Raw genomic sequence first — 16,538 nt, forward strand, 5'->3', positions numbered from 1 at the left:
ATCTGGCCCATCACCTGTTTTTATAAATAGTTTTATTGGAGCACAGCCACCATCATTCATTTACATATTGTCTATGACTGCTTTGCACAACAGCAGAGTCGAAGACTTGCAGCAGAGAGCCTACGGCCCCCAAGCCAATTCTATTAACTACCGAGCTATTTCCAGAAAAAGTTTGCCCACCTCTGCCCTAAACTGCTTCTTCTAACTTTTGTTCCAGACTCCCCGGTACCAGATTTTCAGTACGTTTAAACAGCTAATAGTTAAAAAAAAAAAAAAAAATGTCACTTGGATGGTATGGAGTTCTCCTGGGCCCTCGTCAGATAGGACTTAGGTAGACAGTGTGGTCTCTAAACTGGCTCAAGCCATAGCAATATCTATATACAGAACTAAAACGCATAAAGAAAAATAAATCTTCCCTTGGAATCTTTTTTCCTTAAAATTTTTTCAGGAAAATTCTTTAGGATCCTTACAAAGCACTCAGCTCTGTCATAGAACATTTTTCAGAACCTCGCACAACCATGGTGTCACCTGCCACCCCTGAGTCCTGCAAGGATTCTGTGCCAGCCCTTCCGGAGTGGTGAAGCTGATCCTGTTTCTAAAGATCTCCCCCAAAGAGCATTCCACAACCTTCCTCCTCTGGCCCCTTCCGTTCCGGTGTTTAAAGCAGGCCTCCCCCTCGCCCACCCCCACCCGCTTCCTGAGCACCTGTTGCTACAACAAAGAGAAGCTCAAGGTGGAAGTTTCTGGGCTCCTCCAGGTGATAAACGGAGATCATTCAGAGGAGATAATGCCATTTGTTGGTTCAGCCCTTTTCAATCATCAGAGAAAGCCCCGGGTAGGGAGGAGCATTCAGAGAGCTACATGGGTATTAAAAGGTGATTATATCTAAATGGAAGAGCTGTCACCAGGCAGACCTTTCACCAGCTGATGTGGGGCAAACTCAGTGGCTCAAGTGCAGCAGGCAGGAGGGTTTGGACAGCTGCAGGTCTCCCGAGGGGCAGGCCTTCCTCCTCGGTCCCTGGGGTGTGGAGGGAGAGGCTGAGGGCCGCCCAGCACAAGGCCTCCCCTGAGTGGCTTTGTCAACCCTACCCAAGCCAGGAGCAGTTATGGCAGGTGCTCTCAGACTCTTGGGAGGCAGGTCTATATGAGCGACTCCAAGACCCAAAGACTTGAGGACTGTGAACACAGTAGATTTGGATGTTTAAAGACTGGCCTTTAGGGGCGCCTGGGTGGTTCAGTCGGTTATCACCTGCCTTCAGCTCAGGTCATGATCTCAGGGTCCTGGGTTGGAGCCCCACGTCACACTCCCTGCTCAGTGGGGAGTTTGCTTCTCCCTCTCCTGCTCCCCCCGCTTGTGCTCACTCGCTCTCTCTCTCACTGTCAAACAAATAAATAAAATATTTTTAAAAATTAAAAAAGATCGGGCTTTAGTTCACAGTTTTTATTTGCTTTGCTTTGTTATTCTACAGGAGAGGTCAGGAAACTTTTTAAACCAAGGACCAGATTGTAAATACTTTGGGCTTTACATGCTACACAGTCTCTGAGGAAGCTGCTTGCCTCTGCCGCTGTCCTGTGAAAGCAGCCGTGATCATAAATGCATAGGTGGGGCCATATTCTGCGAAAGCCTTATTTGCGGACATGGAAGTTCGAGTTCCGTAAAATGTTCACATGTTCATCTTCTTGGGATTCCACACACACACCCCCGCCCTGCCCCTGCTAACCATTTAAGATCGTGACAGTCATTCTCAGCCCACAGGCTGTATAAAAACAGAGGATAGGACAGCTTTGGTGCGTGGGCCATAGTTCGTAGACCTCTGATTGGTCTGTTTGAAGGGTCCTGTTGGGGAAAAAAAGAATCACAAAGGGAGATTATCTGATTTAGGTCGATGAAGAGTCTGAAATAAGCACTAAGATTAATAACTTGCATATACACAGCACTTTAATGTTAATAAAACACATTCAGGATCTTATTCAATACCCACCACAACCTTGTCCATTAGGTATTATTATGCCAAAGTTTAGATGGGGAACTTGAAGGTCAGACCTGACTTGGCCAAGATCACATGGTAGGTGGAAGGACCCAAGTTCAAACACAGTATTCCACCTCCAAAGGCTGAGACTTTCCGCCCTACATCTCGGGGGAGCTTAGATCATTCAGTGCAACCCAGCAAGTATGTATTTAGACTTCAAAGGCATCAGGGAGGAGTGAGCACTTGGACAAAGCATGGAGGCAAGAGATGCAGAACCTCCTGGTTGCTTCTTGTTTTCCGTAAGGCCTTGGACATGCAGGAAAATGGTAAGAGCAGGGTTTGCCCTCCCCAAGGGTGTAACTGAGCCAAGCTCTGCCAAGAGGTATGATTACTCAGCCCCATCTCCATGGCTGTTGCTTGGATCCATAGCCTCCAGGAGATCAGCTGGTTTCCCTGGAGATTCAGAGATCGGCCCAAGGCCTTCCTGTGATGCTAGACCCCGGAGCATTTCCACGGTGGAGTAGGCTCCCATCTGTGTGCAATGCTGTCAGGCACCCCTGAGAAAATGTGCTGTCCCCAAACATTCTTCCATCTGTGAGCACAGCCTGAGAGCTCTCTTCAGCTTCATGCTGTTGTTCAGGCACGTCACAGGACATAGGGTGCAAAGCATGGGTTCTTGTCTCCACTATAGTGTCACACATCGTGCCACACTGTAATTTGACCTTCAGCCAGTTATGTCCTAGCTCCACACATCAGCTTTGTGTCAGATGGGGTGGTAATGTCAACGTGGTCAGAATTCAAGGGAACAACGGCATCTACAGAGCACCTGATGGGGGATTTGGACATAGTAGGATCCCAAGAGCTGTCAGTTCCTTCTTGCCCTGGATCCCAAGATTCTATTTGTATGTCCCCTTGCCTGTGCTGTTCTGTCCACCTGGATGCCCTCCTCCCACCTCCATCTCCCTGGGAAACCTCCGCTGAAGCCCCACCCATCGCATACATACACCTTGAGGTTAGCCTCTCCCTCATTGAGCAATGTTATGGATCGAACGATGTCCCCACAACAAAGAGATGTTGAAGTCCTCACTCCCAGTTCTCAGAATGGGACCTGATTTGAAAATAGGGTCTTTATAGAGGTAATCAAACCAAAATGAGATCACTCGGTTGGGCCCTGACCCAGTATGACTGGTGTCCTCATAAAAGGAGCAATTTGGACTTGGGGACAGACACGTCCAGAGGAAAGACGATGTGGACATGCAGAAAGGAGCCATCCATGTGACCAGAATGATGCATCTGCAAACCAAGGGATGCCAGGGATTGCTGGCAAGCACCAAAAGCGAGAAGAGGCAAGGAGAGCTTCTCCTCTGGAGGCCTCAGAGAGCATGGGCCTGCCAACACCTTGATTTCAGCCTTCTAGACTCCAGAACTGCAAGACAATACATTTCTTCTGTTTAAGCCACCCAGCTGTGGTATTTAGTTCACAGCAGCCCTAAGAGGTTAATTCAAGCAACCTCTCTATGGCATTTGACACTTTCCCTATTGTGCTGAGTGAAAACTTTTATCTACATGCCTCTCTCCTCCACTGGGTCACCAGCTTATCTCTGTATCCCAGGGTCTGGTCTGTGCTGGAAGGTGATCAATAATTGCTCCTTGAACTGAGCTGAGGTTCCTTTTCCCTGCAGGTCTGTGCCTGTGTCATTGTACATGTGTGTGACTGGTCTGTTGATCCAGTGACATTACATCAGCAGGAGGCCAGGGGTGTGCTATTTTTTTCTGCCTCTGTGTCCTGTGAATTAAAGCCTCATCTAGGAAAGGCCCCATGATCAACTCATCAGGTCTGTCCCCTTCCAAAGTCTAGGACTACTTGTTTCCAGCTCCGCCTCCTCTCAAGCTGGCCTGGCTGCTGCCTAGCCACGTGGAGCCTCCAACCTCCCCTCCCCAACTGGCCTAAGCGTCAGCAATCCCCTTTCTCCTTAGGTCAGCCAAGAAAAAGTTGGAATGAGCAAAAGTAACTTTTGTCAAGAGAAAAAAAGAAGCTGGGTGGGGGGAGGAAATTATATATTGAAGCATAGAAGCAGGCAGGTCACATGGCCCAGGACCTGTTATCACAACACATAGGACCAACACACTGGGCACTCAGCTCCCAGTTCCCAGGCTCACCTGTGACCCAGGTAGGGCAGTAAACCAGGCTGCTTATCCTCCCAGCTCAGAAGTTTGGTTCCTCCCTCCTGCCAAAGTTGGTGGGGTCCTGGGACCCTTCCAGAGCATGCCTTCTTGAGTTCTCCATCTGGGGGTCTCTCCCCAGGCATCCACTCTGATGTCAGACCTCCTTGCAGGGCACTCTGCTGTTGCCTGGCACCTTCCAGGTCCCTCTGGGCCTTGGTCTGCTGTCTGCTGTGCTGAGTGTGGAGGACATCCCCACCCGGATCTGGCTGCAGATGGCCCCTGACTTTTACCACTCGGCTGCCTGTCACACCAGCTCTGGGGAGCCTCCCCTCCATTGTCCCCTGCCCGCCAGGTCTTTAGGACATTCTTGTCACACATTCACCAAGGTATATCGAGATTGGCTCTACCCTCAAAACGATCATCTTCTTCCACAGTAAAGGAGCGACCCCATTTATTTATTTAAGAAATACTGGTTGGGTACTATCATGGGTTGAATTGTATCCCCCCAAATGATGTTGAAGTCCTAACCCCCAGTACATGTGAACATCACCTTATTTGGAAATCAGTCTTAGCAGATGATCAAGTTAAAATGAGGTCATGGGGGTGGGCCCTAATCCACTATGACTGGTGTCCTTATAAAAAGGAGAAATTTGGACACAGACACGTACAGAAGAAAGGCAATGTGAAGACACGGGGAGAATGCCATCTACAAGCCAAAGAATGCCTGAGGCTACTAGAAGCTGGGAGAGAAGCCTGGAACACATTTTCCCTCACAGCCTCAGAGGGACGCAACCCTGCCAGCACCTTGATTTCAGAGCTCTGCCTCCAAAGCTGTGAGACAATACATTTCTGTTGTGTAAGCCACCCAATTTGTGGTCCTTTGTTATGGGGCCCCGAGAAATACACAAGCATTGGACAATAAACCAAGTACCTTCACTCCAGAAGCAAAACTCCCCACCTTCATGGAGCTCACATTCTAGAAGGGGACAACAGGCAATAAACAAATACATGAGCAAAGTGCATAGAATGTTAGGTGACAGTAAGTGCGACGGAGAAAACTCAAGTTCAGAAGAGGTCAGGGAGCATAGGGGCATGGGAAGAACTGTAGTGTAAAACCCAATGGTCAAGGAAGGCCACCCCAGAGAAGAAACAGTGGTTCGAAGAGCCGAAAGAAGGGCAGCTGGGAGGCCAGGCAGGATTGCGGGGATGATGGGAAAAGCTGTCATGCAGGAGGGTCATTGGCCTTCATCTCACAGCCTGGGCCTCACATAAAGACTCTGACATCACCTTGCAGGGAGATTGTGCACACAGCCCCCAAGATTGACCAGCAGAATCAAAAGATGCTTCACTAAGAGTAAGGTTTTTTAAGATTTTATTTATTTATTTTAGAGAAAGACGGAGAAAGATCATGAGCAGGGGGAAAGGCAGAGAGAGAGGGAGAGAGACTCCCAAGAAGACTCCACGCTGAGCACGAAACCCAACTCCAGGCTGGATCTCACGACCCTGTGATCCAACCTGACCTGAAATCAAGAGTCAGACGCTTAACTGACTGAGCCACCCAGGTACCCGACTAAGAGTAATTTTTTAATAGGTCTGTAATTATCTTGTGAAGAGTATGGGCATGTTTATTTTTGTGCAAATGGGAGGAGAGTGAAATAGGTGATGATTTTTAGAACCTCATTTTGTTATTTGTTCTGGTTTCAATTGATATCGGGGTCCTCAGAAATGGGAAAGGCCCTCTCAGCCTCCCGGAGACCCTGATCCTCCAGCCATGCATGATTCTGGCAATCCATGAAAAAAAAGACACAACCCCTGCCCTGGAGAGAGGGCAGCTAGCCAGGAGACAGTAGTATGCAAACAAGCTATTTCGAAATAACGTAAATGCTCTGGTTGGGATATGAGATTTGGAAAGTTTTTAAACATTAAAAAAAATTTTTTTCCTTCATTACCTGGGAACCTTGAGGCAAGATTTTATGTAGACTCATTGTTTTCAGTGTTTTATATCAATTGCTTGGTCAGTGTGAATTTAAAACACTAACCAATCTCCGCTGGGCTCAATCCTCTCTAATAGGTCTTCTCTAACCATGGCTTTTTGGGATCATCGTCCTAAAAATAAGTAGAAATCTTTAGATAAAGGGAGACCCAAAAGCTAATATCCTAGCTCCTTTATCACTTTCTGGCTCCTTCATCCCACTCTTTCATGGCACCAGATCTCCGCTGTTGTCTACCCTCCCCTTGACCTTCCTGGACTTACCCATCTTGCCTCCTTCTGTCTCCAGCCCCCTGTGAAAACTCTACACCAAATTGGCCTTCTGTTCGCTGCTAGCTCTTCTTGCCCTGGTTGCTGTATAGGGCATCACAGACCACCTCCTCCTCTTGAAATATTTTCCTCCTTTGACTTTCCAGATAGTTCCCTACCCTAGTCCTTCCACCTCAGAATACTCTCCCTGTCTCCTTCCTTGCCTTTCTGCTCCTCTCTGTCCTCAGACCCTGGCATTCCTCAAGAGTGCAGGCCCTCCTTAATCTACAACTCTCTCTCTCTCTCTCTCTCTCTCGATAATCTAAGTCATTCCCATGGTTTCAACCCCCAGTTTTTATTCATTGTTCCAAAATCTATAGCTCTATCCCCTTACCTGGTCATGTGAACCATCTACCCATATTTCTGTTACTTCATATCACTACCGCCTCAAATTCAACACCTCTCTACCGGAACACAGTTTCTTACTCTCCAAATTGTCCTCACTTGATGATTCATGGTGGCACCGTCCTCCTCCTCACCTTGACCTGAAACTTCATAGAAACATTTGACTCTTCACCTCATCTAAGTCCCCCTTATTCAACTGGCTGATAGTGTCTTCAAATTTCTCTCTCAATATAATAAATGGCCATTTATTCTCATTGCCACGGTCTTCTCTCTTGGGCCTGTACAAACAGTCATCACAGACACTTTCTCCACCTGCCATGGGGTCTTCTCACAAAGAACCCGCTTCCTTCCTGCTCTGCTTCTATCACCTTTCACCTTGCAGCTCTCACATCACCTCCTCAGGGGAAACTATTCTGTCCTCTCTGACTCTGTAAAATCCATGCCCTGTTATAGGAGCTCAGAGCCCCATGCTCCCCTCCAGGGCTTACCATAGTTGAAATTTTACATTTTTTTTTGTGATGATTTGATTCATGTCTGCCTCCTCCACTAAGCTGTTGGCTCTAGGAGGCTGGAATCATGTCTGGTTTTGCCCATCATGCTATTGCCAGCCTCTAGCATCATACCTAAGATATAACAGATACTCAGTAAATATTTATTTTGAATGAATGGCTTTTCCCATGTCACTCTCCACAGCAGATTGTATTTTGCAAAAATGGACCCAACAAGATTTCCGGTCCCCTATGCTGCTTCTGCATCAAGAGGTAGACTTGAATCCCCCTCCCCTTGTACTTGGGCAAGACTCTATGATTACCTCAATGAACAGAATCCATAAAGAGACACTGCATGACTTTTGAAAGTACATTACAAAAGGCATGGCAAGCTCCAGACTCTCTTGGGACATCAGTCCTTGGAACTCAGCCTCCATGTTACAAGGAAGCCCAGCCTACGTGGAGAGGCCATGAGTATGTGTCCTGGCATACAGACATAGCTAAGGACTTAGCTGACAGCCAGCACTGACTGCAGACACATGAGTAAGCAAGCCTTCAGATGATTCTAGACTCGCCATCAAGTCACCACCAATTTTCAGTCTTCCAGCTGAGGCCCCAGACATTAGAGAGTAGAGACCAACTATTCCTGCTATGCCAAGTCCAAATCCCTGACACACTGACTCTGTGAGCAGAACAAATGATTGTTTTGTCCACTGGGTTTAAGGATAATTTATTACACTGCAATAGGTAACCTGACCACTCCCTGATCACGTCTGTTGTGCTTCCTGCTGCCTCTAGGACACAATGTGTGATGTCCTTGGCTTGACATTCAAGGCCTCCACAATCTGGTTCCAACCTCTTTGCCTCTATTTATCACCCTCTAGAGGAAACTTCTGCTCCTGCCAGATTGGTTTACTCACTGTTTCACCAACATCTTTTATCTTTTCTTCAGAGCCTTTGACTCCACTGTTGACCATAATTGGAAAGACCCCACCACGCAACCCTCAAGGCTCAGCTGTATGCACCTCCTCTTCAAAGCTTCCAGCAATGCTCTCACTTGCCTTGGAATTTGAAGAGATTTATTTATTTATTTATTTATTTATTTATTTATTTATTTATGAGAGAGAGAGTGGCAGAGGTGGGAGGTGGAGGTGGGGGGACAGAGAGAGAGGGACAAGCAGACTCCACACTGAGCTTGGAACCTGAAGTATGGCTCAATCTCATAACCCCGAGTTCATGACCTGAGCCTAAATCAAGAGTCGGGCACTCAACCAACTAAGTCACCCAGGCAGCCCTTTTCTTTTCTTTTCTTTTCTTTTCTTTTCTTTTCTTTTCTTTTCTTTTCTTTTCTTTTCTTTTCTTTTCTTTTTTCTTTCTTTTCTTTTTCTTTTCTTTTCTTTTTTCTTTTCTTTTTCTTTTCTTTTTTCTTTTTTTTCTTTTCTTTTCTTTCTTTTCTTTTTCTTTTCTTTTTTTTTTTTTTTGCAAAGATTTGTGTTTCCTTATTTTAGAGAGAAAGAGAGAGAGAGAGAAAGTTTCCTTGGAATTTAGAGCTTACATTATCATTTTACAAATGGAGTATCAAGATCCACGGCCTTAATGATTTTTTTCCTATGATTGGCGCATTTACTTACATGGAAAATTTATAAAGAATTGAGACTTAAATCCATTTAGTTATATCTGTAAGCAACAGCCTTCCCTGAAAACTGTAAAGATTTAAAACCTCATGAAGTAAGTGATTTTTATTTTCCCCATCTTGCAAATAAGAGAACTGAGATTTAGAAATATTGAGTAAATGGCCTATAGTTATATACTTAATATTTGGTGCAAGCAGGATTCAAGCCAGGATCCTCTCGGCCTGATGTAAATCACTGCTTCCCCCGATAATTAGGCATAGATTGTCTTGTACTATGTTGTTATATTTTGTGTTTTCCTTTTACAAATCAATTCTTTACTGTAAAAAGCAATGCACATGCATGATAATAAAAAACATCAAATAGCACAAAAATATATGCAATATGAGAGCAGATCTCTCCCCACATTTGGGCTCCATTCCCTTCCCCAGGGATAACCACTGTTCACAGTTCTTCTGTATGTTTGCAGAAATATTATGCGCACACAGGATCCTTCCTTTATTGTACAAAGGGAGCATACTATGTAGAACATTTTTTCCTTTACAATGTTTCTTGATAAGCATATATAGAGCTCTTCACTCTCTTTCCTGGCTTCATCACCTTCCGTGGCAAGATGGTACCATGGCTTATTCAACAAGCGCTCTGTTGATGATCTCGCAGTAGCCAGAAGCTACCGAGAAAGGGGATGTTGGACGGAGAACTACAGTAAAATGAGAAGGGACAGGGGAGACAAGTAGCCCAGAAGGAGGAAATGCCTGGTTCCCAGGTATACACGGAGAGAAAGCAAGCCTGGCTGGGAACAGAGGTGAAAACAGAGGAGGCTCTGAATACATTGTGCACAATTAGGTCCAAGAAGAAGAAGGCGGGGGGGGGGGGGGGGGGAGGGAGAGTCACCACTGCAGGCTCGGTGGGGTGAGAACTTGCCTTCTTTCCTGATGATTTCATCATCACTCCTATACCCTCCCTTTTCTGCCAACCCCATCATTAAAAAAAAAAAAAAAAAAAAAAAAAAGCCCCACCCAAAAGAAAACAAACATGTTACTATTTATTCATGCAGGAAGGCCCACTGGACACAATAGACAGCAGCACCAGCCCTAATTAAATGAAATGGGGCAGGTGTAATTCAAACCACCTCGGGAAAATATAATCTGCCACCAAAAAAAAAAAAATTCCCACCATTCAGAGGGCAGGGAAATCAGACCAGCCTCCAGGCCCGGTTCCCAAGCAGAAAGGCTGGGCTGGGGACAGCAAGACAAGAGAAGGTGGATTTCTCGCCAACACACCCCTCCCTCCCCTCCTAGATCCGCGCACCCCTCCACCCCAACCCCTCCACGCTGAGCCTGTTAACTGACACATCCGAGCTGCTCCCTTTGTGGGCTGGATTGTTCGACTAATTCGCCCATGGAAAATGGTTCGGTTCAGATTCCAGGCTGAGGCAACCAGACACCCGCTGTAAATCCAAGCGTGGGGACTCTATCTCTTTGGCTGCTTCCAGACACGCCAACCGCATCCGTCCTCGGCTCCTGGGGGTGATCTCGGGGATGCTGTTGGACCCTCCACTACAGCACATCCAAAGCTAAGACAGGGGGCGGGTGCTGGAAAACTTTTCTACAGGCCTGCTCTTAACTTAGACATAAACTCCTTGAGGGTCAAAAGTGAGCTTGACCCGGGGATGCTTCCCCTGGGTACCAGTGAAGAACACTGGAGGTGACCAAAATCTGACGAATCCCCTAGATCCCTCACCAGCTGCTGGTGGGTTCTGGAATTAGAGCTGTCCTGGTTCAAATCCCGGTCGTATGACTCTCTACTCAAGTTCGGGGAAATTGCTTAATCTCTTCCTGCCTTCATCTCCAAATCTATAAAATGGAAAAATAATTGCTTTCCTCCTTCCCCCATAAGATTATTAAAAAATTAAATGGGAAACCCATGTCCATACCTGTGACTTTGTTCCCTTCCCCCAGAGAAACAATATTTTCCCCTCCGTTTTGGCCTCACTCGTGTCTTCCCTGCCGAGGCCCAGTGTGCAAGCGGGTGACCTCATGTGGAGGGTGACTGATGGATACCAGATCGGCTCCCCAGCTGTTCCATACTGTCCCGAGCACCCCCGTGCCAGCCTTCTGAAACAAACCACTCAGGAATTGTTCTTCTAGGCTGGGGGCTTTAGGGGGTCTGTGAGTTGCAATGGCTGGAAGCCCTAGTGCCTGTCACTTAAAGAAAGGACAATTGTGGGGATGACCTGAAAATGCAGCTCCGTCTTGCTGTGGGGTTTCCAGCGCTCCAGGAAGCCCACCCCGAGGAGCAAAGCCATGCTAGGACTCCGATCCTATCCTTGCACTGCCAGATGAGAGCCAATGCTGACCCCCTCACACACACCAAGCCCGTGCTTCCACCTCCCTCCTGTCCAAGGGAAGCCAGTCCCATTCCCTTGCCCTTGCCACCAGCTCTAGTTTCTAGCCGTATCATCACCTATGGCCTCTCCCCTCAGTTCTCTCCAGGTTCCCCGTGTCCCTCTCAAGCTGCCCGTCAGTCAACACTGGCTCTTGAGCTCCAACTCTGTTCAGATGACTGTACTCAGAGCCGGACGCGGGACAGGAGCCAGAGTCTAGCCAAGGTGGGCAGAGCGTCCTGGGGAGATGACCTCATGGGCCCTTCCTCCATGGGGTATTTTTAGGCACAGCTTCTCTCCTGCTCCCACTCAGCCTCCGTGGACTTCCAGTGCCAAATCCAGAACTCCCTGACTCTCTGAAGCTGCTGCAGCTTGCCGTTGTTTCCAAAAGCCCCTTTATAAGGCTGCAGTGTGGTTTCCTCTGTTGCTAACCTAGTTCTAAGCCACGTAGCCTACAGTCCCGTGAGCAGGAGCGAGCCAGATCCCATTGGAGAATTCCAAGTGAGCAGCATCTAGAAATCTCAGACGCTCTGAAGCAGCAGCTTGCAGTGCTGAGTACTTGCGTGGTGGGTCCCAGGGCAGCGGGGGCCCTGTTTGCTGCCACCTTCCCTTTGCCAGGCTTTTTGGAGAAGCTGTGTGATTGCTCTGGCTTCTCTGCTGTAGTGTCTGAGAGTATTCTCTTTTCTTTTCTTTCCTTTGCTCCCATTTTTTTACACCCCCAAAAGAACTTGGCTGGTCATTCACAAGTGTACCCACAAGAGTCCAAACGCCCCCCCAGGACCTTGCAATAGAAGAGCTCCTCATGCTGCCAGAGTCCGTGACCCATCCTCTGCTCCCCCTCGTGCTGTCTCAACACTTCCAAGCGCCCAATCTAAATCGGGCTCCAGGAAAACCAGCTCCAGACCATGCACTGGCGTGGCTGCCAACCACTGAGTGGATGCTAAATAATAAAAAAAGCTTTACAACCAGGGAGAGGAGACTTAAGAGGTTAGAAGTCCTGTCTTGTCCCCACCTCACCCAATTTCAGTGAAGCAAGGGGCCCAGGAGAGAGCTTCTCCGTATGCACCACATGGAAACCAGAGCTAGGCAAGCAGCTGGCTCTTTATAAATGCTTGTTGATTTTTCCTGGACATCTCAGCCACAAAAGTCCGAGATGGGCTGGGGCGGGAGGAAGCAGAGCTCCACCTGGGCCCCATGTAGTCGTGCAGGATTTGAATTCATGACAAATTCGGGGCAGCCCCAGCTGACTTCAGGGCTCCACTGAAGCACTATTCAACAGTCTCAGATGACAGGTCTGTGTGTTTCGTCCGTGTTCTCAGGGCCCAGAATAGCCTCTCCACACATCCACACATCTCCAAATCAACGGCACCCCCTGTGAGCGGCCCCCAGTTCCCAAATCCAGAAGGCTCTCTTCCCACCTCTGAGCGCCCTCGCCCAGCACTTTGCTCAGAGCTCTTGGAGGACACTTATCTCCTCCTGCTGCGCAGGCACCAGCCGTGGCGGCCCCTTTTGGCAGCCTCTCGCAGCATTTGCAAAGCCAGAGGTGCCCTGGCAGGGAGCCGGGGCAGGCGGCTGCAGGACAGTGGCTTCCAGGGGAGATGGTCTGGAGGGCTGATATGTGCAGCACACAGGAGGCTATTCTTTAAGGGTTCTCAAATCCATCTGCGAGGAATTAGAGGGAGGACTGGATAGAGGTCTCCAAACAAAGCAGCAGAGCAGAGAAGTAAATGTCTGGGGACTACTTATGACCTGATTTTTCTCCAACCAGGTGTGACCCTGGAAGGTGGGATTACAGGTACATGTTGGAGTTCCCTCCAGGAGTGAGGACTGCTCCACACACCCAGTGTTATCAGCCACAGAGCCTGGTGGACGGTCCTCACCCATAGCAGGGTAAAGGGCAGAGCTCAGCCCAAAAGAAGGAGCTTCTCTCCTCCGAGGATGTAGGAAATATTAAAATCCATACAGCAAACAAAGCCAAATACACAGGGCCAAGGCCCATATACCTCCACAGTGGCCGGGCTGGTGACCTTCGGAGCCAGGCTGCCTGTCTCAGTCCCCAGCTCTGCTGCTTCTCTCTCCTTCTGTGACCTCTCTATGCCTCAATTTGCTCATCCACATACTGGGGGGAGTTTTCTTGCTTAAATTGAATGAGTTCATACGTGTAAATTGCTACGTATTTGCCATGCTGCTGGTGTCGTTGTTATCATTCAGGTATGTGGCCAGGACAGGAGAGGTGATGGGCAGAACTGGAAAGTCAGTGCAGAGAGCTCAGAGAAAGTCGTGCCAGGAAGGAGGGAGAAAGAAGAGTAGCATGAGAGGTGTCAAGAGATATTGTTGAGAGCAAAGGAGCAAGGTGAAACCCTTTGAGAAAAATGAATAGGGATGCCCGGGCGTGATCCTGGAGTCCTGGGATCAAGTCCTGCATCGGGCTCCCTGCATGGAGCCTGCTTCTCCCTCTGCCTGTGTCTCTGCCTCTTTCTGTGTGTCTCTCATGAATAAATAAATAAAATCTTTTTTAAAAAAATAAGTAAATAAATAACACCCAAGGAGGTAAACATAATACTTTGTAGGCAAGGAATATCTGTGGAAGTGTATCCTACGTTATTTCCTTGGATCAGATCCACTCCCTCCTTTCAGAGAACAGGGTGGGGCAGGGCCAGCTGGTCCCCTCTAGGACAGAGCACGTAGCAGCAGGAGGTGGACTAGGACACGGCAGGAACCTTCACTTCCCTCGGGTCCCGACCCTAGTTCATTTCATCATTTTAGCAGGTGCCAGGGATGCAAGAGGTTGCTCCAGCGAAGCATCTGACGTGGGGACCCATTTCATGTGGCCGAGGTCAGTTTTCCATCCCCTCGGCTGCAGACTGTACAGCATCTCTCAGAAGGTCCAGCAAAGTCTGGGTTAAATCCAGCATAGAAAGAGATCAGAGTTCCTTTAAATCCACAGCAAAGGGGGTCGTCGAACTGTGTTTAAGGGCCGTGGTGTAAACACTAGAGCCACCCACTGAATGGTGAGCTACTCACACTGGGGGAGGTACTGGGAGACGCAGGCCAGCAGGTGGTCGCAGACAGACAACACCCATCCCTGGCTCTCATCACATACGTCCTTTTAACTTGTTCATTTTCTTTCTTACTCTCCTTTAAGTATATATATTTGGATTCACAGTATTCGATGCGACCAGTGCGTAAGGACTGCACTAATGCACAAAACAGACAAAGAGGTAGGTGACCCAGAACCCTCATTGCCACCCCCCAAAACAGCCAAGAGAAAAAGGAGGTACCTATACTTGTGAGTCACCTGAGATTCTACTGCTCGAGGTCACCTGGGACCAAGAGAGCGGTGATAACCAGAGCAGAAGACAGCGCTTGCTGTACGGCCTTCCTGTCGCTCACTAGACTATGTCAAATGAGTAGACACCAAACACCTGAACTGTAGGAAGTCTAGGAAAGTGGCCAGAGAGTTCTCAAAGCCCTTAATTTTCCTCCTGAGGGCCTTGAGGAGAATCGAGGGGGAAGGCACAGATTGAAAAGAGCAGAGATGTGTTTGCTGAGCACAAGCAGCGCGGTAGGGACAAAAATCACAGAGACATAAAAACCAAGGTCACCAGCTTCCAGGAGTCTACTGTCTAATGGAAGGAACGAGAAACAGGCAAGTACTAACACTGCACTCAAATGAATTGTGAAATAAACACTAGTGCAATAAACACTAGGAGGGGGAAGTGACTGTATCTCTTGAAAGAAGAGCCCAGGGATGTGACGTCTTGTTCAGCCCAGGCTGGCTCCTTTGTGGCACCCGCTTTCCAAGACACAGGGCACTGCAAAGCCATTTCTGGACTGAGCCCGGGGAACCCTGACCCGGAACCCCCGCCCTCAGCTCTCCTCCCCACAGATTCGCCACGGATTCCATCCACGGTGTCTCCAGCCCCATGTGGGCCTTGCCCTCTGCCTTTGATGCCTCCTGGCCTGGGCTGCGGTGGACCATCCGTGAGCTGGCCATCCTGCAAGAGCTCCCCAGAGCACCGCCCCTACTGCCCTACCCCAGGCCGCCCCCCACCCACACACCCCATCCTGATTCTCGGCCCCAACCAGGATGGAACACACCCAAGTTCAGGCTGGGCCTCCCAGTTGAATAGTTCACTAACCGGACAGCAGAAGCATTTAGAGCTGGGGCCTCGCGTGATGGGTGGGGGGCAGGATCTGCAAGGAGACATGGTTAGGGGCAAGGGCAACCTTCAAAGGGAGGGAGACAGCCTCATTCATTAGATTAGCTCAAAGAAGCTACCCATTCTCCTGCTTCTCACCTCTTCCCACTCCAACTCTGCCTGCGCATCTCTGCCGAACGAAGCTTTGCAGTTGCCTAAAACCCCACTCTCATCAAATCACTCAAGGAACTTCGGGGTCTCCCTGTTTGCAGAGTCAAGTGCCCTACTTCGGATTCCAGGGCCGTTAGATTGTTCCATCTCCTCTGCTCATTGGCCTCCTGCAGAAGTTCCCGACACACGCTCACCTCTAGCTGGAGAGACCGGCTCCCTGCCCCCCGACCCCGCCGTCCCCAGGCCTTGGCTGACACTGCCCCCGCCCCCACCCGAGCCTAGAAAGACCTCCAGATGTTTCTCCACAATCAATCCGTCTCTTCTTCGTGACCCAGCCTGAAATCCACCTCCTCTGGGAAGCTGGGCCTGACTATTCCACTGCTCTTCTCTCACCACCATTGGACGGAGGTTAACACTGAACTTTTTTAAACAACATTATTGAAATTTAATTCACAAACCATACAATTAACCCATTTAAAATGTACCATTTGATCCGAAGAGGCACCTGCACCCCAATGTGTATAGCAGCTATGACCACAATAGCCCAACTGTGGAAGGAGCCAAGATGTCCATCAACAGTTGAGTGGATAAATGTGGCACATATGTACAGTGGGACCTTCAACCATCAGAAAAGATGCATACTTAGCAGTTACATCAACGGGGACGGAACTGAAGGGTAGTATGCTGAGCCCAATAAGCCAGTCAGAGAAAGACAATTATCCTATAGTTTCGTTCATATGTGGAATATAAGGAGCAGTGCAGAGGATCATAGGGGAAGGGAGGGAAAACTGAATGGGAAGTAGTCAGAGAGGGACCATGGGGTAACTGGGTGACGGGCATGAAGGAGGGCCCACGATGCGATGAACACTGGGTGCTATATGCCACTGATGAATTGTCGAACTAATGATGTCCTATATGTTGGCTAACTGAATTTAAATTT

Source organism: Canis lupus, chromosome 36, assembly GCF_048164855.1.
Source record: "Canis lupus baileyi chromosome 36, mCanLup2.hap1, whole genome shotgun sequence".
NCBI classification, from domain to species: Eukaryota; Metazoa; Chordata; class Mammalia; order Carnivora; family Canidae; genus Canis; species Canis lupus.